Below are 12,205 nucleotides of genomic sequence, written 5' to 3'. Positions count from 1 at the left end.
AATTTACTCAGAGATCATTCTCACAAAGATAGTCAAGATCTCAAACTAGAGATAAAACCCATATTGCCATTGATATAGTGCTAGTCCATTAATAATTGCTTTTCCCCACCTTCAGATTGTGAACCATCAGCCTTAATAAGAAGTAGGTCAGGAGCATGAGCTGTACTTTTAACTGAGTGACCTTGGGAAAGTCATACAACCTTTCTGGGCTTCAGTTTAAACAAAAGTTAAGTAAGGAGATTGATTTCCATCTCTGAAGTTCTATGTGTGGTGTTTCTTAGAATATCAAAATAATTAATCTGGCAACAAAGATAGCAACTCAGAATAATATGTAGCAGTAGGATCAGGATTTAAAGAATTGTAAGGATATAGGAGCTGCTGAACAGGTCCTGGAACACCATATCCTGACAGGGGATGCACCACTCTAAAGACGTCGTAGTATATCTTCTAAACAGCGTCTTAAAGAATGGAAACTTTGCTAAATATTAAGAGGCTTGATAGATGAACAAAATGAACTAAGTTATTTTACTACAGAAGGCCTCAGACTCTTTCCTGCACTGTCCAATAGAATGTTTGCAATGATGGAAATGTGCTATGTATGCACGTTCCTATGTGGTAGCCACTAGCCACATGTGGCTAATAGCACTTAAAATGTAGCTAGTGCAACTGAGGAACTGAATTTTATTTTTTTAAATATTAATTAATTTCTAGTTAAATTGCTATGGGCTACTATCAATGTATTAGACAGTACAGCTTATACCATACACATATACAATATTAGCGCTAAGTAATGCATGCAGCATTTCATAAACTTGCTGGACCATGGAACTGTGTTTCCAAAGGACTAAAATTCCCTGCAAAGCCATGTGGGAAGTACTAATCTATAAATCATCTTGGTGAGTGATCAAAACCCCAGGAGGCCACTCTAGCTTTGACATTCTAACTGGCTATCAAGGGTGTTGGTCACCACCCAGAAGTGTCCTCTGTTCTCTACAAGTTGTAATGTCACCTCACAATTCAATCATATAAAAATTTCCTAAGTCCTGACATATACCCTTTGTCTCCCAATTCAGGTCAGTCAGCAGGATTCTACCAGTTCTTCTTTTCCACTAAAGTATAAAAGAATGATAATCTGGGCTTCACAACTGACGTGGCACTCTTACTTACACCAAGATACATTATCTCAACAACCCAGTGAGATGAGTAGCATTCCATTTTATAGGTGAGAAAACTCGGGCTCAGACAGATGAAGGGACTTAGTTGCTCAAGGTTATACACTTTAGTTATGGGATTGGAATTGTCTCATCAAGTATTCTAGCAACACCATTGTGAGCTGATTCCTTCCTCAGAATTGAATTAACACATTCTCAAAGTACCAAAAAAAGTGCACATACCTGAAAAAGCACTTTGTTTACAGGGTTTGCTCATATAGAACTTGAGAATTATGATAAATGAAAGAAATGTTTAAAGATCATGGAATAAAAGTGACCAATATGATTATTCACAAACATGTATAATTCCTATCCTCAAAAAAAAACCTCCACTGAGCCTAAAGTAATCATGTCCCTCTCCACATTGGTGTGTAAATAAGCAGCTACAAATTTTATTCACCCAATTATTTCTCCTCTCCTGAGTATGCAATCAATTTGGTGCTTCTAAATGCCATTTATTCAGACCACAGTAGCATACACAACTGCTCATTTAGGCAGCTAATTCAGGCTTTGCTCCTCAAGTGGTAGCACATGGGCCAAAATCCTTGATTCAATTTGTTGTCACATCAAGTATGAGTACATTTGACTATGACCTGCACAGTTGCAGATATCAAGGTTTTTTTCAGTGAAATATTGTTTCTTCAACTATCATTTGGCCTTATAGGGAATTGACTACCGTAGAATCTGAAGTTACACTTTGACCCAGAGTTCGAAATCCAGGCATTGCCCAGAGAAGACAATGAAACAGTGTGTCAATGAGATGACTCACTGCAAACTATAGACACGGCCTGCTATTAACAGGGCTCACTGCACTCACTTTGGCTCTCTAGATTATAATGTAATCCCTTTCAGTCAACTACATAACAGTCATTATTTTATCTATAATAAATCTGTATACATTTAACATAAATAACATTTAACTTTATTTATCATGACATGCTCTGAGAAAATTCATGTTTTCGTTACAATATGGCATTCAAATATGCCATCCGCAGCCATCTCAATGGTCTTGGGGAACCTAAAAGAAAAGGAAAAGTGGGGGGGGGGGTAGGGGAAGCAATGAATAAAGAATAGAGGGTCAGCTGGAGGAAGATAAAGGGGGTTCAAAGGTAAAGCTTGGGTTCTTCAGGAAGAAATCTTGAACAAAGTGACCAGGCATACCACTCTCAAAAATACAGTGGAAAAGACAGGGAGAGCTGTGGGGAAAGAAAAGGCTGGTTAAAGGGGAGGTTGAGTGAGAAGATGTGAACAAAACAGCTTTGTGCCCAAATCCATTCATAAAGCTGCAAAAGCTTAGGGAAAAACACTTAAAAAACATTTTAATAATGTACTAATGTCTTTAACCTGAAGTCAAAACTTCTGGGTTAGGATAATGCCTTACGCAGTGGTCGGCAAAGTCATTAGTCAACAGAGCAGCAAACCGCGGCTCACGAACCGCATGTGGCTCACGAGCCGCAGTTTGCCGACCACTGGCTTAGGGGATCATAGGATATGGGGGGACACTTCTTTCTATCATAGATTCCTGGTCCCCACTCCAAAGGCCTGGGAATCTGTGTTTTTAACAAGCATCCCCAGGTAATTCTCATGATAGTTTTAGAAGTGCTACTAGTGGAAAACGACATGGATTGGAGATTAATAAGCTAAACTTTGCATTCTGACCCATCCACTCACCTGCTCTGTGAACTTGAGAGAGATACTTAACTCTCTGAGCCCTGGTTTTCTCATCTATAAAAATAAAAATACATGTATGCCCTGTAGCAATCCTCCAGTTAGGTATTATTATCATCATGCCCATTTTGCAGGTTAGGGAGCCAAGGCACAGAGTGATTGGCTAAGTACCTTGCCCAAAGTCACTCTGCTCTAAATGGCAGAGTTGGTTTCAAACTGGAAGCCACCTGCCTCCAGGTGCAATGCTGGTAGCTCCTGGTGTTTGGACTTTTGTCCCAGAAAGGAGCACTTCACTGAAGAGACAGGGAGGAAAGCTTTCCAGAGAGGCTATTTATGTTCACTCTTACATCAGATGATAACTTGATGTTCCACTTAACATAATATACTCAGTAAACTAACAAAGTTCACTCAAATTAATTTTTGAATCAAGCTTTTCTTTCCAAAGATTAATCATTTATAGGAATCAAGCCATGACTACACCTGGCAGATGGCTCGGGCATGTTAATGCTTTAACAAACTTCATAGAGCCCTAAATGGTTTGGCCCAGTGGATAGAGCAGCAGCCTGCAGACTGAAAGGTCCCAGGTTCAATTCCGGTCAAGGGCATGTACCTTGGTTGCGAGCACATCCTCAGTGGGAGGTGTGCAGGAGGTAGTTGATCCATGTTTCTAACTCTCTATCCCTCACCCTTCCTCTCTGTAAAAAAATCAATAAAATATATTTTAAAAAAACAACAAACTTCATAGCAAATAACAATATCACAAGTGGTAGAAATGAATATTAAATAAGATACCAAGTGCTTCCCCCACAGCCATAGCCTAGATTTGGGTCTGAGCTAATGGAATTCAACAATGTGATACCACCTGCCCTGAGTGGGTTCACCTCTGCACTGCTTTACACAGGCTTGGCGTCTCAGTGTATCCCTGGGCTGGAAATTTGCATTCTCTTTCCAGCCAGATCTTACTAGTTCATTTCTGAAGACTACAGTATATATCAAAATGCAGATCTAATCACCCACTGTTCTGACAAAGTATATATATTTTACTAGGATGTGTGAAATGATTGTTTGTCATTTGTCATCAAGCCCAGCACTATGGGTAGAAAGGAAGATGCATCCCGAAAGGTAGGACATGACACCAGAAAAATCATTCTGAATTTTCTGCTTAAAAAATACATACATATATTGCAGAAGACAGAGCCCATTGGGGCAGTTTTTTTAAAGTACTGCTCTGAGACTAAACAAGCATGGCAAAAAGAGAGATAACAGCCAAAGTTTGTGGACAAAAAAAAAAAAAAAATACAGATTTATTCAAGTAAAGCAAAGTGGGGATGAGCAAAAATCAGATGAGAAAAGGGTTGGGATTCTGTATGACCATAAAAAAGATAATTACTCTAGAGCAGTGGTTCTCAACCTTTCTAATCCCATGACCCTTTAATACAGTTCCTCATGTTGTGGTGACCCCGAACCATAAAATTATTTTTGTTGCTACTTCATAACTGTAATTTTGCTATTGTTAATGAATCATAATGTAAATATCTGTGTTTTCCGATGGTCTTAGGCGACCCTGCTAGTGGTTCTCAACCTGTGGGTCGCGACAGGTGTTAATGTACTAGACCATCGGAAAACACAGATATTTACATTACAAATCATTAACAGTAGCAAAATTACAGTTATGAAGTAGCAACGAAAATAATTTTATGGTTGGGAGTCACCACAACATGAGGAACTGTATTAAAGGGTCACGGCATTAGAAATGTTGAGAACCACTGCACTAGAGCCTAACTGAGGAAAGCAAGTAGGGACCTCTGAGGTAAGATTTGAAGGGTCCTTGCCTTTACTAAGGGCTAAAATCCCTTAATAACTACCTGTTCTTTTGGGGGGGTTAAGGCTATGTGCCTATAGAAGGCATTCTAATCTTTGTCTTTCCCCATACACTTCTTAGAGAACCTATCTCCACCTATTCATGTGACCCTGTGCCCAAGCTGTAGCTGACTGGAGCAGCACTATACCTGTGATCCAAGCAAAGCCAATCCAAAGGCTGGGTTGAGCCAAGCTGATCCTCTTTATTTAGAACAAGAGGCACAGAGAAGATAATCCTTTGGTAAGGAAGTGAGTGTTAAGTTCAGGTAGAGCCAGGATTAGAGATGGTGTCATGGCCAGCCAAAAACTATTGGGGAGAGGTTATGAGTAAGAGGAAAAGTCAATCTGAAGAAAGAGTAGAGCAACAGAAACAGGTAGAGGAAAAGACCATGTGCCCTCATGATCCTGGTTCTGAAATTTCTAGATTCAGTTTCAGTGATCTGCCTTGTTTCTGGTTCTTGAGGGTCAATGAGATGGGATAGACCATTGTATTCTTATTTCACATCTTTTTTTACATTTGTATTGATTTTTTTGAGAGAGAGAGGAAGGGAGATGGAGACAGAGAGATAGAAACATCGATCAGCTGCCTCCAGCATGCTGTCTACTGGGGTTTGAGCCCACAACCTAGGCATGTGCCCTGACCAGGACTCAAACCTAAGACCTCTTGGTGCATGGGACGATGTTCAACCAACTGAGCCACACCAGCAAGGCAGACTCCTTTTACTTCATCTTCTTTTTACTTGAGCTTGTTTCATGGTAAAAAGAAATTTGACTAAGTATAAATAAAGGTAGCAGATCTTGACACTGGTGGGGAACTTAAACCCCACACCAATGCCAACTCCTACATCCTCACAACATTTCTCATGAAGATTATCTGGCCATATTGAACCAAAAGAACGCCTTTCTCTCATTCCTCCCCACTGCCTTTCGGAGATTTTATACCATTCTGCTTGGACTATTTAAAGGAGACTGCCATGTTCTGGAATTCTGGGTAGTGAGTTTTCTGTCATTAGAGATGCTCAGGCCAAGGTTAGTTGATAACGTTGCAGAGATATGTAGAAGATAAATTTGAACACCAGAGAGATGTTTAAACTGGATCATCTTTACCTGTCAACCTTCAGATTCTAGGACCAGCCTATCCTGGCCTCTGGTCAGACTTCAAATGCTCAAATCCTCTGTCATTCCTCCTACAACATTGTCCTCATGTTTTCTCACCCTTATCTTTAAATGCCCCCACTTAACAATGTCCCTCTTAAAGGGTGATCCTCAGAACTGAACAAATGTGATCTGACCAACATAGAAATCCCACCTCCTTAATCTGTATTCACTTCTGTAAATGCTGCCTAGGAGAGTACTTCCTAATGTTGAAACTATGCCTCACCAGTAGCTCCAGTTGAACTTGGGGTCACTTCAACTGTTTCAAGTCATATCAGCTTGGACACAGATTCTGGTAGGAGGCTGGGGAAGGAAGCCATCTGTACAATTGGTTTGCACACCATTGCATACCCATTACCTTTTAGAAAGATACCATTACCTTGGGTAAGAGCAGCCAGTACATGGGAAGAGAGGTAAGACATTTCTAGAAGTAAATTTCAATTTTGCAGCTTTGCCTCTCTTTGGCCTTGGAAACTCAGAGCCGTGGAGACGGCTAATCCAAACCTCCAGAACAAAGTTTTCACCTGTCTTTATGCCAAATTATACCAAGAAACATCCCCCAACACTTGTGCATAAGCATAGCTCAAGGTCTACTGTCTGAACTTATTTGAACCCTGGATATTTAAAGGTTCCATTGTGGAAACATTTTACGGTTAAAAATATAGAATCAGAGAAAAGGGTGCACCAATACACAAGAAAGTCTCCCAGGATACAGCATGATGGAACGACAGAGTGATACAAGCTTCCTTCAAGTCAGCTGTGTACTGCTTCAATGCAATGCAATGACAGAATCCAATTTAACCCCCTTCCTCAACATTCCCCCCACACACAAGGAATACTCATATTTCATATTGTCTCTTTGAGCTTTAGGTCACGCAAGGAACCTCTGCAGACTCATGATTCCTATGTTAAACTCAACCTACCAACCAGTAGTGATTGGCTAAGTAATTTTCTTAAAAATTATCCTCAAGCATTTTACAGGGAATCCTTCCTCAAGTTGATCCCAATTACACCTCCACGTCCTTTGTGTGCACAGGGCCAGTCACAGATGTGCACTAGAAAAATTCCAAAGAACGCAAATCTCTTTGTTTACTCATTCAAAAGTACTCAGCATCTACTACGTGCTTTCCCTCCAAGAACTTACCCAGTAGCCAGGGTAATAAGATGTCCCTGTGCTAAATTATTCAATAAAACACAATACTTGAGTTGTAAAAACATGACATACTATATGAGTTTAAGGGAGGGGAAGGCTAAGGGCTGGCCAGCTACAACCTCCTGAAAACCCGGGAATCGGAGCTGGTTTGTGAAGATTCGAGCTGAGAACCAAGTCACAGGAGAATGGAGGAGTCTGGCTGCCGTTTCATTGCCAGCCTGGAAGGTTGCAGGGAATCACGACCATCGCAAGCCTGAAAAATTATGTCTGAGTATTCCCGGCAACTCAATTACAGCATGCAAATTTTCCGCGGAGCTGACTTCTCGGCTTCGGGAGCCACGCACACGCTCCTTTGGGCTTTTTGCACGAGGAAAACATTGTTGGGAAAGGAGCCTGAGGACCAACCACTGGAAAGTGCACTCAATTGCACTTTGGTTGAGATAATTGCTGCGTTTTTTTTTAAATTGCAGGCTTCGGAGGTGACCACAGGCAAAATTTGTGACAGACATTTGACACTGAGAAACTGCCGTGTATGGGTGAAATTTTTCACATCCCTCCCACCTCCGAAGACTGGTTTATTGACTAACAAAGGAAAATTATCTAAAACCGCTGGAGTACGTTAGCCAAGTCTTCTCGTTTGTCGTAATGCTCTTTTGCTAGGCACCAGATTTCTCATTGTTAGGTCACGCGGATTCCCAGCCAGGCGAGCCCATAGGCTGCGTGGGTGCGTGCAGCAGCCAGGGCGCCGTGCTATGGGTGCTGCCCTGGGAGGGTAAAATGCAGATTTGCAGCGAGACCCCACACCCACCATGGGCTCAAGGGACTTCAGAGCCCTTCTCGGTTCCTACAGATCTGCCTCCCTATCTCCTGGGCCAGTATCCTGTCCTTTCTCCCTGCGGCAAGCGCTGTCTGGAAGAAGACCTGTGGCATGACAGTGCAAGCGCGAGCACAAGCCCATCAAATGGAAACGATCAGCAGCAGGAAAAATAAAAGAGCGACAGAGGCACTGTCCCTGCCCACTGCCATCAGGACCCAGTGATGTCAGTTAGCACAACAAGGATATAATCGGAAGAACCACGCTGAGAGCTTAGAGAGACACTAGAATGGCGTGGGTCCAGCCCCAGCTAGGGCCGTGGGTCCAGGCCAGCAGGAGGGAGCGTGCCAGCAATGTGCGCAGTTATTTATTCCCTGCAGGCACCTCCAACAGGTTCCAGGGCTCCCCAGGCTGACTTCCTCGGTAGGCTTCCCTTCCAGGACCAGGGGGCAGCTCTGCCTCTTGGCCTCGATAATCCTACTTCCCATGGTAAAGATGGCATGGCAGAAAAACTATTAAATGGGGAATAAGGCTGATTTTGGCTCTGCCATGTCCTGGCTTGTGGGGGGCCTCAGGGAAGCTCTCTGTGACTTGGCTCCACCACCTAAAGACTTGTATAATGTTTATCTTCCAGGGTCCTTGAGAAGATTCAGTAAGACAGTGGAGGTGAAAAGGCCTAACACATATGCATTACATGGTTTGCCCTAAATAAAAGTTAATGAACATACAAACTACCTTGGCAAATCAATCAGAAAGCTTTTTGGGGTGCACACTGTGTATTAGACAATGAGGATGACAAAAATGAACAAAGTATTTTTCCCTCAAGGAATTCATATACTAGTCGAAGATATAATATAAACTTGAGCAAATATATTTATTTTAATAAATTAAAAAGCACTGAGGAAGCATCCAGGATGTGCACTGCAAGTGCCACAGGAATCTTGAAGAAAGAAGGACATGGACAAGCAGGGAGTCAAGGAAGGAGGGATTTAGCAGAACCAGGAAAACGGGGAAAGACTTGGATGAGTCGAGAAGATGCCCTGGGCTGAGAAAGGCTTTCAGGAAAACATTGGTCTCCTATGAATTGACATAAAATTGGTCTTCTAAGGGTACTTGAATGACTATTAAAACTCAAGACCAATTACAGTGTATAAAAAAAGAAGGGATCAATTTACTGCCTCCTCCATGAGGCTGTTTTTGATTCAGCACAGGAGAAAGTATATCTCTGGTTTTCTAGTCCCAGAAAGGGAACAGAAGGCAAGAAAAAGACGAGAGAAAATAAAACCTGCAGAGATAGCCATCTGTGTTTGCTGGGTTAGTTTTCCTTCAAATGTGTAATTATGAGTCTAAGGGCTGAGTTGGCCATTTGGAGAGATGATGGTCCAGGTCAAGCAAATAACCTACAAAGGAGGAAATAAACCTATACACAAGAGACTGTATGTGCATGGTTTTACTCTTTAACAAGATTTGTGCTTTCCAACTCAAACCAAGATACTTCCTCAAAACATTTCAAATTTGGTAGGAAACATCAAATTCACAAGTCTTTAGTAAAGTCTAAAGTGGTGTCAACCACTTCATCCCTAGAATAAAACATAAGACTGTATTATTTTCATTTTGTATGAAACATTCAAAGTTCAGGGCTGGAAAATTGTGTGTGGGCTGATGCCTGATAGTGCAACCAGTTATTATGTAGTGACTCATGATAAATTTCCAGAGCCACCACACCTTAAAGTTAAACTCACTCAAGCCAGACAGTAAACTATTAGCAGAGATATTTTTGTACCCATAATTTCTAGTCTTTTAACTAATTTTTTTTTAACTTGCAGCATGGCCAGTTTTATAAAAGTCATAGAGCTCTCTTTTTTGGCATCAGGGTTTTGGAATATTTATCCTTTCAAAAATGATACAAAATAAATACATGCCCCTGGGGTATTTTAAGGAATTTTTCAGCTGACCAACTTGGTCAACCAGCGTAACCCTGGAGCACTGGCTCCGTCATGGCAGCCGGCCCCAGCGCCTCACCACAAGGAAGACAGCGCAGGACTCCTGCGGTTGTGGCCGCGTCTGCCCCAGGTACCCAAAAGGAAGTCTCCCTGTGGTGAGGCCAAGCAGGAGATGGCACCACGAGGGAAGAGCGCTGACAAGACAGAGGTTTCAATGAGGAGTAGGAGCTGTCAAGCTTTCCTGGGACACAAAACAAAGCAACTAGTGAAGCATGTGTCTCATCCCTCTGCCTGAGTGCAGCTTCAGTCACCTGCGTTATCACACACCAGCAGAACCCACAGTGAAGTCGCATCTGCCTGTGCCCAAGAGCCCAGAGCTGCAAGCTCTGGTTAACATCAGCCTATGTTCAAAGAACCTCCAAATAGCTCCTGTGACTGTATTTCCCAGCTTAGGGTTCCACACGCTCTAACCACTGTTAAATTGCAATGCATGGAATAGAAATAATATTTAGTGTGTGTTGTTATCCATTTAGTCTCATCTCTGACATCATCACAAGCATCTTGAAATATGTCACAAAAGTCTTTCCCAGAGCGGTATCTCCCACTTCATTTACACATTAATGGCATCAGCAATAGGTTTTTGGCCTCCAAATACTCTCCCTGTTGGGGAGTAGGGCTGGGGGAGTGGAGGGAAGACCTTGATGGTGTGGAGGCAAACGGAGGCTTCCTGCCCACGTTCAGCCAGAGGAACCACATGGGGCAGGGCAGAGGCTGGGAACAGGAGACAGGGGGAGGACGCTGACGAGCCACAGGCAGAGTTCGGAGTTTTTTCTTGGTTAGGAACACAAACTGTGCACACACCTCAGTCATCTGCCCTTCAAAGGGGGAATCTGGCGGAAGGGCTTAAAGGGCACAGAAAAGTCAGAAAGGTGAGGGCATCTGTCCTGGCACTGTGCTGGCACAGAGCACAGAGGTGCTGAGAATGAGATACAGCAGCTTGTGGAGTAAAGGCCAGACCATGGTTGACGGAATGGGCTTTACACTATAGGGAACAGACAGAGGGCACCGGCCTCCCAGCGAAAGATGTCTGGACAGAGGGGGCGGGCCATGGTCCCGTGTGCTCTGTGTGCTCTTACCAGTTGAAATGTCAGTTGTGGCTAGGACCAGTCAGCATAGAGGGACCTCCTCAAGGCAGGAAACTCCACATTTTCTCAGCAGGTTTCTTCTGATCCCAGGCCTCTGAGCTCTATGTGGGTCAGGACCAAGGTCTGGGGTCTCCCTGGAAGCCCAGCATTCCAGGCCTTCCTTACATACCTTGAGGGCAGCTTCTGGCTAAGAATCAGTCTTCACCCACCTCTCTTTCATCCTCCTACAAAACCACTTCCTCCCTCATCCCATCCTCCTGACAACAACCCCCACCCATGCTTTGCCCCTCAATGACATTTCAGTGTTTCTCTTCGGAGCCATATTAAGATGTAGGAGTCCCTTCATAACATGACATACAGAAGGAAAGAACAAGATTCTAATCACAAATCAGTCCTCCTCCTCACATCTGCTTTGCCTCATACACTCATTCTGTGTCTCTTCGCCTGCCAGTCCTCCCACCCCACGCAGCCTCACTATAGTTATGTGCTCTGAGTCAGAAGCTCCACAACTTTTGCCAGGAGGTGGCAAGCTCAGAGGTTACCTGCCCTGTTCTTCTCTTGAACTTCTAGAAAGCCCACCTGTTCTGCAGAAGCTCACAGTTACACAGATCATACTCACTGTCATCTATCTACAGAGCACTTTCCCCTGCTGTTTGTAGAATCCTGGGCCCACTTGTGCTTTCTAACTGTTGCTTAGTTTTTCCCCACGGCAGGAAGGAAGTGTGGTCTGATAAGTGGAGAAGTTACCTGAAAATCTAAAGGAGGGCTGTGTGGCCTGGGGAAAATTGCTTTAACTCTCTGGGTAAGTTAGTATTTCAGCAGCCTTGGGTGAGTGAATAGAAAGCACTTGAAGTGTCCAGAGAGGGGAATCCTCGGTCAGTTGCTGGCCCTTCCTACAATTAAGTACTCAATAACTGCAGTCCCTGATAGCTCCTAGGACAAACAGATGCCCCACTTCATGGTCCTATACCTCCTCTCCCTTTCCCCAATTTTGACTCTTTGGATCCTCCAGTTTCAGCTGATCAAAGCTTAGACACCCAAAAAGTCAAGGCTTGCCCAGTGAGCTTCATAAGTAGCTAGGTGCATCATAAGTAGCTTGGGCCTGGGATGGGTGAATTATGCACATCAGCTTTTTTATGAATGATTCCCAACTCTTACTCATAAGGGTCAGGACACTTTCAATCTCAAGTGACAGACATTCAGCTTAAATTAGTTAAAGCCAAGAAGGAAATCAATCCCTGGGCTTGCATACCTGG

Source organism: Plecotus auritus (assembly GCF_963455305.1).
Source record: "Plecotus auritus genome assembly, chromosome: 3".
NCBI classification, from domain to species: Eukaryota; Metazoa; Chordata; class Mammalia; order Chiroptera; family Vespertilionidae; genus Plecotus; species Plecotus auritus.
Note: the sequence above shows the minus strand (reverse complement) of the source record.